The sequence below is a fragment of the Mustela nivalis genome, assembly GCF_964662115.1.
Source record: "Mustela nivalis genome assembly, chromosome: 9".
In the NCBI taxonomy this organism is placed as follows: Eukaryota; Metazoa; Chordata; class Mammalia; order Carnivora; family Mustelidae; genus Mustela; species Mustela nivalis.
In genome coordinates this window covers 77,952,379-77,967,029 of record NC_139028.1, presented here as the reverse complement: position 1 = coordinate 77,967,029, position 14,651 = coordinate 77,952,379, and the positions used below count along the sequence as shown (strand labels likewise).

Sequence of the window (14,651 nt, the reverse complement as noted above, 5' to 3'; positions counted from 1 at the left end):
GGGGCCGTCTGTTTTATGGGAGCAGCTGTACAGTTAGAATAGTGCCTGGAGGGCGCCTGGGTGGCTCAGTGGGTTAAGCCGCTGCCTTCGGCTCAGGTCATGATCTCAGAGTCCTGGGATCGAGTCCCGCATCGGGCTCTCTGCTCAGCAGAGAGCCTGCTTCCCTCTCTCTCTCTGCCTGCCTCTCCATCTACTTGTGATTTCTCTCTGTCAAATAAATAAATAAATAAAATCTTAAAAAAAAAGAAGAATAGTGCCTGGAATACACATTAAATTAGTATTTGCTAATCAAATGCACACATGGAGATACTGTTGGGTGCAGGAGGGAGGGAAGGGCAGGGATGGCAAATGTTTGAGTGGAAGACGGCAAAAGGAATTTTTTTTTTTAAAGATTTCACTCATTTATTTGACAGACAGAGATCACAAGGAGGCAGAGAGGCAGGCAGAGAAGAGAGAGAGAGGAAGGGAAGCAGGATCCCTGCTGAGCAGAGAGCCTGATGTGGGGCTCGATCCCAGGACCCTGAGATCATGACCTGAGCCAAAGGCAGAGGCTTTAACTCACTGAGCCATCCAGGCGCCCCGACAAAAGGAATTTTTTACTTGTTGAGCACCTGTTTGTGGAGCAACATGCCAATAACAAGCTCTTCAAGTTCATGATCTCTCTTTTCAAGTTAGTTTTTTTTTTTAAGATTTTATTTATTTATTTGACAAAGAGAGAGCATAAGCAGGCAGAGCTGTAAGCAGAGGGAGAAGCAGGCCCCCCACTGAGCAGGGAGCCTGACGTGGGGCTGGGATCGTGGGGCTGGATCCCAGGACGCTGTGATCATGACCTGAACCGAAAGCAGGCGCTTAAGTGACTGAGCCACCCAGGTGCCCCTCCAATTAGTTTTTAAATTGAAAAATAGTACATTCTTAAGGGTAAAAAACACGAAACAGGGAACAGGGGTGCCTGGCTGGCTCAGTCAGTTAAGCATCTGCCTTGGGCTCAGGTCATGATGGAGGGAGTTGTGGATCCTGGGATAGAGCCCCCAGGTGGGACTCCTGCTCAGTGGGGAATCTGCTTTTCTCTCTGCCTCCCCCACCACTGTTCGTGCTCTCTCTCACACATAAAGAAATAAAATCTTTAAATAAATAAAATTAAAAATACAAAGTAAAACAAAAATTTAAAAATAAACCTCCCTCTCATAGCAGACCCTCAAGCCTCCTCAGAGGCTGACAGTGTTTTTTGCATATCTTTGTAGAACTTTTATGTATGTTTTGTGGGTCACCAGCTCCCTGCCATATCTCTCTGAACCCGCAGGCTGAGAGCAGAGTGGCGTTTCTCAAAGTGCCGTCTGGGACCACCTTCAACAGAATCACCTGGTGGGGATATATCACTTATTAAAATGCAGAATCTGAGGCCTCACATAGCCCACCATAACCAGGGTAAGGGCCAAACTACCCTGGGCATTCTTTTCTTTTCTTCTTTCTTTCTTTCTTTTTTTTTTTTTAATTTTATTTATTTTTCATAGTAATCTCTACTCCCAATGTGGGGTCCAACTCACAACCCGAGACCATGAATTGCATGCTCTTCCAGCTGAGGCAGCAAGGCACTCCCCTGGGCATTTCTGATAGCCATCAACGTTTGAGAAGCACTGACCTGACCCACAAAATCACTACATGAGGGGAGGGTCCAGGTAGTTCTGGGTACAGGAACATCTGGGTGGCTCAGTTGGTTAAGCACCTGTCTTCAGCTTTGGTCCCGATGCTGGAGTTCTGGGATTGAGGCAGGGGCATCAGGCTTCCTGCTCAGCAGGGAGTCTGCTTCTCCCTCTCCTGCTCCCCCTGCTTCTGCTTTCTTGCGCTCTCTCTTCTGCTCCCTGTCAAATAAATAAATAAAATCTTAAAAAAAAAAAAAAGTTCTGGGTGCAAATCGAGGCTCCATTATGCCCTTATCTTGTGACCTTGACCTTGGGTACAGCATTTAACTTCTTGTCTCAGTCAGGCTTCCATAACAAAGTACCTCAGGTTGGGGAGCTTAAATAATAGAAATCTATTCCCTTACATTCTGGAGGCTGGAAGTCTGAGATCCAGGTGCCAGCAGGATGAGGCCTTTCTTCCTGGTTTGCAGATGGCAGTCTCCTCCATGAGTCCTCACACAGTCTTTCCTCTGTGCCTGTGAAAAGATGGAGAGAGGGAGGTGGGCAGGGAGTGGAGCACAGGGAGGGGGTCAGCACTCTGGTCTCTCTTCCTCTTCTTTTCTTTTTTTTTAAAAAGATTTTATTTAGGGACGCCTTCGTGGCTCCATCGGTTAAGACGCTGCACCTGGGTGGCTCAGTGGGTTAAAGCCTCTGCCTTCGGCTCAGGTCATGATCCTAGGGTCCTGGGATCGAGCCCCGCATCGGGCTGTCTGCTCCGTGGAGAGCCTGCTTCCTTCTCTCTCTCTCTCTGCCTGCCTCTTTGCCTACTTGTGATCTCTGTCTGTCAAAAAAAAAAAAAAAAAAAAAAAAAGACGCTGCCTTCTAAAAACAAAACAAAAACAAAAAAACAAAGATGCTGTCTTCTGCTCAGGTCATGATCCCAGGGTCCTGGAATCAAAACCCGCATTGGGCTCCTTGCTCAGCGGGGAGCCTGCTTCTCTCCGCCTCTGCCTGCCACTTTGCTCACTTGTGTGCTCTCGTTCTCTCTCTCTGACAAATAAGTAAATAAATAAAGTCTTTAAAAACAAAGATTTGATTTATTTGAGAGAGAGGGAGAGGCAGACGGAGAAGGAGAAGCAGACTCCCCCCTGAGCAAGGAGCCTGATGTGGGACTCGATCCCAGGAATCTGGGATCATGACCTGAGCAGAAGGCAGACACTTAACCGAGGAGGGCCTTGGACAGGTGTCGAAAGGTGTGTTCCAGTCAAGGTTATGCTATGTAACTAGTCACACAATCTTTGGCAACCCACTTGCCCTCTGTGGGCCCCAATGTCTTCATCTAAAAATGGGGATTAAAATCTCTTGCCTTGCCCACCTCCTAAAGATGCTGTGATCAGAAAGGGGAGAAAAGTGCACAAACCTTTGTTTTAAATCCATCCTATATGCCATCCTCTCAGAACCAGCTCAAACATTAGTAACTGTGCTCTTGAGAATCATATACAACTTTAAAAAAAATCAATTACTTCGTTTTTATTAACTGAAAATTTTGCTATGATCGGGCCATAGGCTGGGGAAAATTCACATTTTTAAATTTATTTTATTTTTTTAAAGATCTTACTTACTTATTTGACAGAGACCCCAAGTAGGCAGAGGGGCAGGCAGAGACAGAGGAGGAAGCAGGCTCCCCGCTGAGCAGAGAGCCCAATGTGGGGCTCGATCCCAGGACCCTGGGATCATGACCTGAGCCGAAGGCAGAGGCTTTAACCCACTGAGCCACCCAGGCATCCCGCAACTAGGTAATTTTAATGGGCAGTAAGGTCTATAGGTACATGAAAGGGTGAAATAAAAAATCTGTAACAGTGCTGTCCAGTTAAAATATAACGTGAGCCACAAAGGTGAGGAAATACGCGTGACTTAAAGTTCTGTAGTATCTTAGTAACACATTTTACATCACCTAATACATCCAAAATATGATTTTAACATGTAATCAACACAATTATGAATGAGATATTTTACATTTTATAGTAAATCTTCAAACTCTATTGTGCATTTTATTTTATTTTTTTAAATATTTTATTTATTTATTTGACAGAGAGAGATCACAAGTAGGCAGAGAGGCAGCTGTAGTTCCTGGGGCCAATGACTACTGTTTTGGGTAATGCAGAGCTAGAATATACAACATAAATATTTTTTGCTTATAATTCATTGGATGATGTAGTTGTGAGAATTTTAAAATCTTACCAAGACCCTTAGAATGGATGCATCGCTTTCTTTTTTGCTTTGTGTTTTTATACTTACACGTTTAAATTTGAAATAAAGTTGTTACAATACTCATTATCTCTCAGTGAAGCCTTTCAGTTTTCATCAAATAGATTTTATACATATATGTCTTGCATATATTTTTCATTAGGATTATTCCTAAGCTTTTTGTATATTTGCTACTATTGTAAGGGGGAGAGTTCAGTAACTGGTTATTGAACCTATGGATTTTGTGACATTATCTTGGTCCTGGACTCCCTTATAATTCTGAGTTTGGGGGTTGTTTTCCACATTTATTTATTTATTTATTTATTTATTTATTTTTAAAGATTTTATTTATTTATTTGACAGAGAGAAATCACAAGTAGATGGAGAGGCAGGCAGAGAGAGAGAGAGGGAAGCAGGTTCCCTGCTGAGCAGAGAGCCCGATGCAGGACTCGATCCCAGGACCCTGAGATCATGACCCGAGCCGAAGGCAGCGGCTTAACCCACTGAGCCACCCAGGCGCCCCTGTTTTCCACATTTAAAGCATAGTGCCATATTATCTGCAAATAAGATAATTTTATTTCCTTCTCAGCACATAAATCTCTTATTTCTGTTTAGCTCTTATTATACTGGCAAAACTTCTAAAACAACATTAAATAATAGTGTCACCGTAGGTATGCTTGTGCTTTTCTTTTGAATGTTTTCTTATTTTAATGAGAATGTTTTCAAATGTTTCATTGTTAAGAATGCTGCTTCTTTTTTTTTTTTTTTTTTTTTTTTTTACAGATTTCTTTTATTTATTTAAGAGAGAAACCGAGAGAGAGAACATGCATGTGCACAGAAGCAGGGCAGAGGAAGAGGGAGAAGCACATTCCAGACTGAACAGGGATCTTGACTTGGGGCTCCATCCCAGGACATGACCTAAGCCGAAGGCAGACGCTTAACTAACTGAGTCACCCAGGTGCCCCTTTTTCTTTTTTCCCCTCAAAGATTTTATTTATTTATTTGAGAGAGAGAGAGTGGGAACACAAGAAGTGGGGAGGGGCAGAGGGAGAAGGAGAAGCAGACTCCTGACTGAGTGGGGAGCTTGAACCCAATATGGAGCTCCAGGCAGGGCTTGTTCCCAGGACCCGGAGATCATGACCTGAGCCGGAGGCAAATACTTAATCCACTGAGCCACCCAGGCACCCCTGTTAAAGAATGTTTCTATCTGTCGGAGAGAGATACTCTCAAAAGAAACATTTCGTTATTTGTAATTTTCTAATACTTTTTAAAAAAAAAGATTTTATTTATTTATTTGTCGCAGAGAGAGATCACAAGTAGGCAGAGAAGCAGGCAGAGAGAGAGGGGGAAGCAGGCTCCCTGCTGAGCAGAGAGCCTGATGTGGGGCTTGATCCCAGGCCCTTGAGATCATGATCTGAGCCCAAGGCAGAGGCTTCTGTGAGATCCCCAGTCACCCCCTGTCATTTTCTAATACTTTTTTTTTTTTAAAGATTTTATTTATTTATTTGACAGAGATCACAAGTAGGCAGAGCAGGAGGTAGAGAGAGAGGAAGAAGCAGGCTCCCCACTGAGCGGAGAGCCCGATGCGGGGCTCAATGCCAGGACCCTAGGATCATGATCTGAGCCAAAGGCAGAGGCTTTAACCCACTGAGCCACCCAGGCGCCCCTTTCTAATACTTTTTTAAAACTTTTTGTTTTGAGATAATTATAGGCTACAGAATTTTGCCAACACAGTAGAGAGGTCTCTGTTTACTCTCCACCCAGTCCCCTAGTAGTTCTATCTTATGTAACTGCAGGACAATAGCAAAAGCAGAACATTGATACTGGTACAATGTATACTTCTCCAGTCATTGTAACTGCTTGTGTAGCCACCATTGCAATCAAGATACAGAACTGTTTCATCACTACAAAGACCTCCAGCATGCCATTTCCTTATGGCCACATCTTTCTCCTCCCCACCACCATCCCTAACCACTGACAGCTGACAAACAGTTCTTTCTCTATAAATTTTTTTTAATTTTGAGAATGTATGATATTAAATAATATGTAACCTTTTTAAAATTGGCTTTTTCATGGGGCACCTGGGTAGCTCAGTGGGTCAAGCCTCTGCCTTCCGCTCAGGTCATGATCTCAGGGTCCTGGGATCGAGCCCTGCATTGGGCTGTCTGCTCAGCAGGGAGCCTGCTTCCCCCCACCCCTGCCTGCTTCTCTGCCTACTTGTGATCTCTCTCTCTCTGTCAAATAAATAAATAAAATCTTTTTTAAAAAATTGGCATTTTCAGCATAATGCCTGGAGATCCATTCAAGTTGTTGTATCAATAGTTTGTTCCTTTTCATTACCAAGTAGTATTCCAGGGTACAGATATACCACAGTTTTATTTTGTTTTTCAATATGGAACACTTCAGGAATCTGCATGTCATCCTTGTGCAGGGAGGGTGCTCACCTCGGTAGTGTTCCAATTTTAGTGTATGTCCTGCTGAAGCAAGCACTATACCACAGTTTTTGTTAACCATTCACCTATTGTGGAACATTTTATTTGTTTATTACAAAAGTTGCTGTGACCAATCAGGCACAAGTTTTTATGTGAACATATGCTTCATTTCTCTGAGATAAATGTCCGGTAGTAGTATTTCTGGGTCATATGGTAAGTGAATTTTTATTTTTTAAAGAAACTACCAAAACTATTTCCTAGGATAGCTCTAAGATTTCGCATTCCCACAATAAACTGTAAGAGATACAATTTCTCTACATATTCACCAGCATTTGATATTTTCACTATTTTTAATTTCAGATTCTAACATAATTTTAAAAATTAGTGATGGTTTTATCCAATATGTCTTTTGGCATTTATTGAGATAATTTCATGGTCTCTCTTATTGGTTTTCTTGATGAATGACATTATCTTATCCCTAAATATACATACACTTTTTTTTAAACTTTATTTGACATACACACACACACACACACACACACACAGAGCGTAGCAGAGGGAGCAGCAGGCAGAGGGAGAGAGACAAGCAGACTCCCCGCTGAGCAGGCAGCCAGAATCGGGGCTCCATCCCAGGACCCTGGGATCGTGACCAGAGCTGACGCAGACACTTAATGCCGACTGAGCCACCCAGGTGTCTCTTTACTTTTTTTTTTTTTCCTCCAATGTTATATTTTACTTTTTGCGGGGGAGAGAATAGGAGGAGGAAGAAAAGGGGGAAACAGGGTCCCACTGGAATCTCTAAGATGTATGAGACTCGTGGTACAAAGATGGGAGGAGATGGCCAGGCAGATTGGATAGACGGCCTCCAAGACTTTTTTTCTGATTTCTATACTCTAATGAAAATGATATGACATCTATGTACGTGCCTAAAACATAATATTCAGTAAACGTCAGTTGCCTTTTCTAGCAGGGTTCTCCACAGGCTGGGTTGTACTTAGACATCATCATCCTTCTCTTTCCAAGAATGAGGCTCACCTGGGAACTAGGGCACTAAGAAAGGTAGTAGTTTGGATGATTCATTTGGTTCGCTGGCTCAGTGCAGCAGCCCCCTGTCTCCCTGTCCTCCCCACCTCCCCACTCCACTCTGCCAGGGATGGGCTGAGAGTATTTTCCCAAATAGCGGCCCTGGGGTCTTGCCAGCTTTTCCCAGCAGATTCTTTTTTTTTTTTTTTTTTAAGATTTTACTTATTTATTTGACAGAGATCACAAGTAGGCAGAGATGCAGGCAGAGAGAGAGAGAGAGAGGGAAGCAGACTCCCTGCTGAGCAGAGAGCCCGATGGGGGACTTGATCCCAGGACCCTGAGATCATGACCTGAGCCGAAGGCAGCGGCTTAGCCCACGGAGCCACCCAGGTGTCCTTCCCAGCAGATTCTAAGTATAGGCCCATGGGTTGCAACTCTCCAGGGCACAGTCCTCTCCTTCTGGTGATGATATTTGTACAGAGAGATGCAGACATGTGTGCTGATTTTGCTGGCTGTCTTCAGGCTCTCAACAGCCTTGCTGGGCTCAGCCTCTTAGAAATCTGCATCGTTCATTCACAGCTAGGGTCCACTCTCTTTCTTGGAGTCCTGCTCAATGTGTGTCAGAGTTGGGAATCACCTTGGAAATGAAGACACCTAGCTCAGAGGCCTTTACTTCTTAGATGTTAAATCCCAACTGAGCCCCAGGGGGCTTCTTCAGTATGATGAGTGGGGGCAGGGACTGGGTCAACTCATTGTTGTACCCTTCGTGGCATACCCTCTCCTGAGGAGGAAGCCTGGGGTGGGGGTGGGGGGTTCTCACAGGTGGGTAGGAAAACTGGAAGGTAGACATCATAGAGAATCTGGCTGTCCGTCCCTGAGGCCCCGCCAGCAAGCCTCAGCCACCTCAGGCTTCGCTCACTGCCAATTCCACATACACGTTTTAAAGGGAAAAAATATCAAACAGTACAAAAAGGAACACAACGAAAAGTAAGTTTTCCCATCCCTGCCACTGAAACAATCACTTTACCTGTTTCTTGTGTTTTCACCTACTATTAATGTTTGTAGTTATATTTATTCATGTATTAGTTTTATGGAGATAAAATCGACATACAACATTGTGTACATGTAACAAGTACAACGTGCTGGCTTGATGCTTACATATTGTGAAGTGATTACCATCATTGCATTAGTAACACCCCCATCACCTCACATAATTAGCATTTCTTTTTTGTGGTGAGAATATTTAAGACACGGTCTCTTAGCAACTCTCAAGTATATACTACAGTATTGTTAACTATAATCACCATGCCGTATATTAGGTCCCCAGAACTTAACACTGGATGTTTTGTACCCTTTGACAACCTCTTCCCACATCTCCTACTCTCTGGCATCCACATTCTACTCTCTGTTTCTGGGGGTTCACCTGTGAATTTAGATTCTTCGTATAAGTGACATCACACAGTATTTTTCTCTGATTTATTTCACTCAACGTAATGCTCTCAAAGTCTATCCATGTTGTCACAAGTGGCATGTTATGACTGAATATATATCTATATTCTATACGAATATTCTATATGTTCTCTATGTATGTATATTCTCATATATATCTATATATATTTCACAACTTCTATATCCAGTCATCTGTTGATGGACACTTAGGTTGTTTCCATATCTTGGCTATGGTAAATCCAGTTCGTGCAGTGAATATGGGAGTGCAGACAGCTCTTTTTTCATTTTCATTTCCTTTGGACATATAACCAGAAGTGGGATTGTTGGATGATATAGCACTTCTATTTTTAATTTTTTAAAGTTATTTGAAAGACAGTGAGATTACGAGCAGTAGGGGAGGAGCGGCAGAGGGAGAGAAAGAGAGAGTCTCAAGCAGACCCCCCACTGAGCCTGACATGGGGCTCAATCTCATGATCCTGAGATCAGGACTTGAGTTGAAATCGAGTTGGTTGCTTAGCTGACTGCACTATCTAGGTGCCCCTATTTTTATTTTTTTATGGAAACACTATACTAATTTTCCATAATGGTTGTACAAATTTACATTCCCCCCCTAGTGCATAAGGTTTCCCTTTTCCCCACATCCTTGCCAACACTGATTATTTCTTGTCTTTTTGATGAGAGTCATTCTAACAGGGGTGAGGCGATATTTTGTGGTGGGTTTGATTTGCATTTTCCTCATGATTAGTGATGTTGATCATCTTTTCACATACCTGTTGGCCATTTGTGGAAAAATATCTATTCAGATTTTCTGCCCATTTTTAATTTGGCTATTGACTTAGATGAGCTCCTATATTTATATACTTTGGATATTAACCCTTTGTCATCTTTATGATTTAAACGTATTTTTTCTTCCATTTGTAAGTCGCCTTTTCATTTTGTTGATTGCTTCTTTTGCTATGCAGAACCTGTTAGTTTGATGTAGTCCCACTTATTTATTTTTGCTTTTGATGCTTATGCATTTGGTAGCATATCTGAAAGATCATTGCCAAGACCATTGCCAAGGAGCTTCTTCTCTATGTTCTTTTTTTTTTTTTTTTAAGACTTTATCTATTTATTTGACAGAGAGAGAGAGAAAGAGAGAGTGCACAATTAGACAGAGTGGTAGGCAGAGGGAGAGGGAGAAACAGGCTCCCCACTGAGCAGGGAGCCCAATGCAGGGCTCGGTCCCAGGACCCCAGAATCATGATCTGAGCCAAAGACAACCACTTAACCAACTGAGCCACCCAGGTGCTGCATCTCTAAGTTGTTGTTGTTGTTGTTTTTTAATAGGATTTTCAATGGTTTCAGGTCTTAAGTCTTTAATCTATGTTAATTTTTGTGGGTAGTGTAAAATAGGGATCCAATTTCCTTTTTTGAAGGGATGTGATTATCCATTTTTCCCAACACTATTCACTGAAGAGAATGTCTTGTCCCCATTGAGCATTCTTGGCTTATTTTGTCAAATATTAGTTGACAATATTTGTGAGGGTTTATTTCTGGGCACTCTATTCTGTTCCATTGGTCTATTTTTATACAAATACTACACTGTTTTGATTACTATAGCTTTGGAGTATAGCTTGAAATCTGAGATTCTGCCAGCTTTGTTCTTTTTGCTCAAGATTGCTTTGGCTATTCAGAGTCTTTTGTGGTTTCATAAGAATTTTAGGATTCTTTTTATAATTTCTGTGAAAAATGCCATTGGAAATCTGGTAGGGATTGTACTGAATCTCTAAATGGCTTAGGGTTGTATGGCCATTTTAATGATATTATTTCTTCTGATCCACAAACACAGGATATCGTTCCATCTATTTTAATAAATTCTTTTATTTCTTTCATTGAAGCCTTATAATTTTTAATGCAAAGATCTTTCATCTCCTTGGTTAAATTTATTTCTAAGAATTTCATTGCTTTTGATGCTATTGTGAATGGAGTTGTTTTCCTTATTTCTTTTGCAGATATTTTTTGCTATTTTATAGAAATGTAACTAAGTTTTGTATGTTGAGTTTGTATCCTGCAACTGTACTGAATTTGTTGATTAGTTCTAACAGTTTTGTTTTGTTTGGTGGAATTTTTAGGATTTTCTATGTACAAGATCATGTCATCTGCAAACAAGACAATTTTACTTCTTTTTTCCCAATTTGGATGCCTTTTATTATTTTTTGTTGCCTAGTTGCTCTGGCTAGGACTTCCAGTGCTATGCTGAATAGAAGTGTTGAAAGTGGGCACCATGGTCTTGTTTCAGATCTTAGAGGAAAAGCTTTCAACCTTTTACAGTTAAGTATGATGTTAGCCATAATTTTGTTATTATGGCCTTTACTATGTGGAGGTATGTTCCTGCTGTACCCAAGTTCTTGAGAGTCTAATCATAAAAAGATGTTGTTCTTTGTCAAATGACTTTTCTTTATCTTTTGAGATATGATGTTTATCTTTTTTTATGATGTTTATCTTTTTTTATGTCCATTTTATAAGTGAGGGAAAGTAGAAGTAGGCACACATACACAAAAAGAAAATAAGAATATTCATGCCACCCAATAATAAAAGCTTTGTCAAGATTTTGGTATAGGATTTTCATTCTTTCCCCCCAATATTTCCAGACTTTACCTAGGATTCAACAACTAAGGTATTCAGAGCTTTATTCTAGGACTATGCCTGACATTCCTTCTATTTGCTTACTACCTATGTCTTTTTATTTTATTTTATTTTAAAGATTTTATTTATTTATTTGACAGATCAAAGTAGGCAGAGAGGCAGGCAGAGAGAGAAGGGGAAGCAGGCTCCCTGCTGAGCAGAGAGTCCCGCGCAGGGCTCGATTCCAGAACTCTGCGATCATGACGTGAGCCGAAGGCAGAGGCTTTAACCCACTGAGCCACCCAGGCGCCCCTGTCTTTTTATTTAAAAAAAATATTTTATTTAATAATCTCTACACCCAACACGGGGCTTGAACTCACAATGTCAAGATCAAGAGTCAGATGCTCCACCAACTTAGCCAGGTAGGTGACCCTTTTAATTTTTTTTTTTTTAAAGATTTTATTTATTATTTATTTGTCAGAGAGAGAGCAAGCGAGAGCGAGCCTAGGCAGACACAGTGGAAGGCAGAGTCAGAGGGAGAAGCAGGCTCCCTGCGGAGCAAGGAGCCCGATGTGGGACTCGATCCCAGGACGCTGGGATCATGACCCGAGCCGAAGGCAGTTGCTTAACCAACTGAGCCACCCAGGCGTCCCAACCCTTTTAATTTTTTTAAAAAACTTTTATTTGAGTGTAGTTGATACACAATCTTGCATTAGTTTCAGACATATAACATAGTGATTCAATAAGTGTGTGTACATTACGCTATGCTCACTGCAGGTATAGTTATCATCTGTCACCATACAATGCTATTGAAATATCTTTGGGGCATCTGGGTGGCACAGTAGGTTAAACATCTGACTCAGATGTTTGGCTCAGTGGGGATCTCAGATTTGTGGGACTGAGCCTCGTGTTGGGCTCTGTAGAGTCCCCCTGAGACTCTCTTTCCCTCTCTCCTTATCCCTCCCCACTGTGCTCTCTCTCTCTCTCAAATAAATAAATCTTTTTAAAAAATCCTTGACTGTGTTCCCTATGTCGTGACTTCTATTCCCACGACTTATTAATTCCATAACTGGAAACTGCATCACCCACTCCCTTTAACCTCTTTTGCCCATCCTCCCATCACCATCCCCTCTGGCAACCATTAGTTTGTTCTCTGTATTTATAGTTCTGATTCTGCTTTTTGTTGGTTTATTCATTTGTTTTGTTTTTTAGATTCCAAAAATGAGTGAGATTATATAATATTCGTCTTTCTCAGTTTGACTTATTTCACTTACAATACCCTCTAGGTCCATCCATGTTGATGCAGATGGGATGATCTCATCCTTTTTTATGGCTGTGTAATGGTGTGTGTGTGTGTGTGTTTGTGTGAGATCTCCCCAATGTTTATCTTTTTTTTTTTTTAAGATTATTTATTTATTTATTTGACAGGCAGAGATCACAAGTAGGTAGAGAGGGAGCACAGAGAGAGAGAGAGGGAGAAGCAGACTCCCCACCAAGCAGAGAGCCTGATGCAGGACTCTATCCCAGAGCCCTGAGATCATGACCTGAGCGGAAGGCAGAGGTTTTAATCCACTGAGCTACCCAGGTGACCCTATCTTTCATTTTAATATGTAGTATATCACATTTATTGATTTGCATATATTGGGCCATCCTTTCATCCCAGAGACAAATCCCACTTGATCATGGTATATAATCCTTTTAATATGCTACTGAATTAGGTTTGCTAATATTTTGTTGAGAAAGTTTGCATTTGTATTCATAGGGCTAATAGCCTGTGGCTTTCTTGTAGTGCTTTTTTTTTTTTTTTTTTTTTTTTTTTTTTTTTTAAATGAGAGACAGAGACAGAGCAAACACAAATGGAGGGGAAGAGCAAAGGGAGAGCGAGAAGCAGGTTCCCCGCTGAGCAAGGAGCCCAAAGCAGGGCTTGATCCCAGGACCCCGAGATCATGACCTGAGCCAAAGGTAGGCACTTAAAAGACTGAGACACTCAGGTGCCCTTCTTGTAGTGTTCTTATCTGGCTTTGGTATCAGGGTAATGCTGGTGTCTCAAAATGAATTTGGGAATGGTCTCTTTTGTTCAGCTTTTTTGAAGAGTTTGAAGACGACTGGTGTTACCTCTTCTTTAAATGTTTAATAGAATTGGGGCACCTGGGTGGCTCAGTGGGTTAAAGCCTCTGCCTTCAGCTCAGGTCATGATCCCAGGGTCCTGGGATGGAGCCCCGTATCGGGCTCTCTGCTCAGCAGGGAGCCTGCTTCCTCCTCTCTCTCTGCCTGCCTCTCTGCCTACTTGTGATCTGTCTCTGTCAAGTAAATAAATAAAATCTTAAAAAAAAAATGTTTAACAGAATTCACCATGGACACTATCTGGCCTGGGCTTTTCATTGTTGGGAACTTTTTGATTACTGATTCAATCTTCTTGTTTGTTACTGGTCTGTTCAGATTTTCTATTTATTCATGATTAAGTCTTGAATTTAGGTTTAAGTAGGTAGTATGTTTCCAGGAACTTATCATTTCTTCTGGGTTATCCAATTTGTTGACATATAGCTGGTCATAGTAATCTATTACGATTCCTTGTATTTGTATAGTTGTAGTGTTCTCTTTTTCATTTCTGATTTTATTTGAGTCTTTTCTCCTTTTTTCTTAGTCTAGGTAAAGTTTTGTCAAGTTTATCTTTTCAAAATATTAGCTCTTGGTTTCATTTATCTTTTTTATTGTTTTTCTGGTCTTCATTTCATTTATTTCTGCTTTGATCTTTGTTATTTCCTTCCTTCTGCTAAATTTGGGCTTAGTTTGCTATTTAAAAAATATTTTTATTTTTTTATTTGAGAGAGAGAATGAGAGAGAGAGAGCATGAGCGGGGAGGGGCAGAGGGAGAAGCAGGCTACCCGCAGTGTGCAGAGTCCGACATGGGGCTTGATCCTGGGACTCCAGGATTATGATCTGAGCAGAAGGCAGACACTTAACCAACTGAGCCATCCAAGAGCCTCTTAGGTTGCTATTTTGACTTCTTTTTTGGCACATTTCTCTTTTGACTCATACTCATTCAGTAGTATATTGTTTATTTATTATTATTTTTTTAATTGAGTAAACTCTACCCTCAACGTGGAGCTCAAACTCATGACCTGAGATCAAGAGTTGCATGCTCTACTGACTGAGCCAGCCAGACACCCCAGGAATATTTTTCTTTAGAGATTATTTATTTGAGAGGGAGGAAGAGAGAGCAAGAGAGAGCAGGGGGAAGGGCAGATGGAGAGAGAGAATCTCAAGCAGACTC

At 41.4% G+C, this 14,651-nt stretch overlaps 2 long non-coding RNA genes across 7 annotated transcripts in view; both read right to left on the bottom strand.

Annotated features, from left to right (window-relative positions):
• Nucleotides 1-14,651, bottom strand: part of LOC309872724 — a 639,146-nt gene that overhangs the window by 249,559 nt on the left and 374,936 nt on the right. The window lies entirely within an intron of this gene.
• Nucleotides 1-14,651, bottom strand: part of LOC309872717 — a 44,461-nt gene that overhangs the window by 21,793 nt on the left and 8,017 nt on the right. For 4 of the 6 annotated variants that reach the window (XR_014316074.1, XR_014316075.1, XR_014316076.1 and 1 more), the window contains exons 2-3: nt 2,045-2,155; nt 1,724-1,859 (exon numbers count right to left, since the gene is read on the bottom strand). This is a non-coding gene — a long non-coding RNA (uncharacterized lncRNA). Of the gene's footprint in view, nt 1-1,449; nt 1,860-2,044; nt 2,156-14,651 lie in introns of those variants that run through there. The other 2 variants (XR_014316079.1, XR_014316078.1) reach the window with 2 other exon arrangements.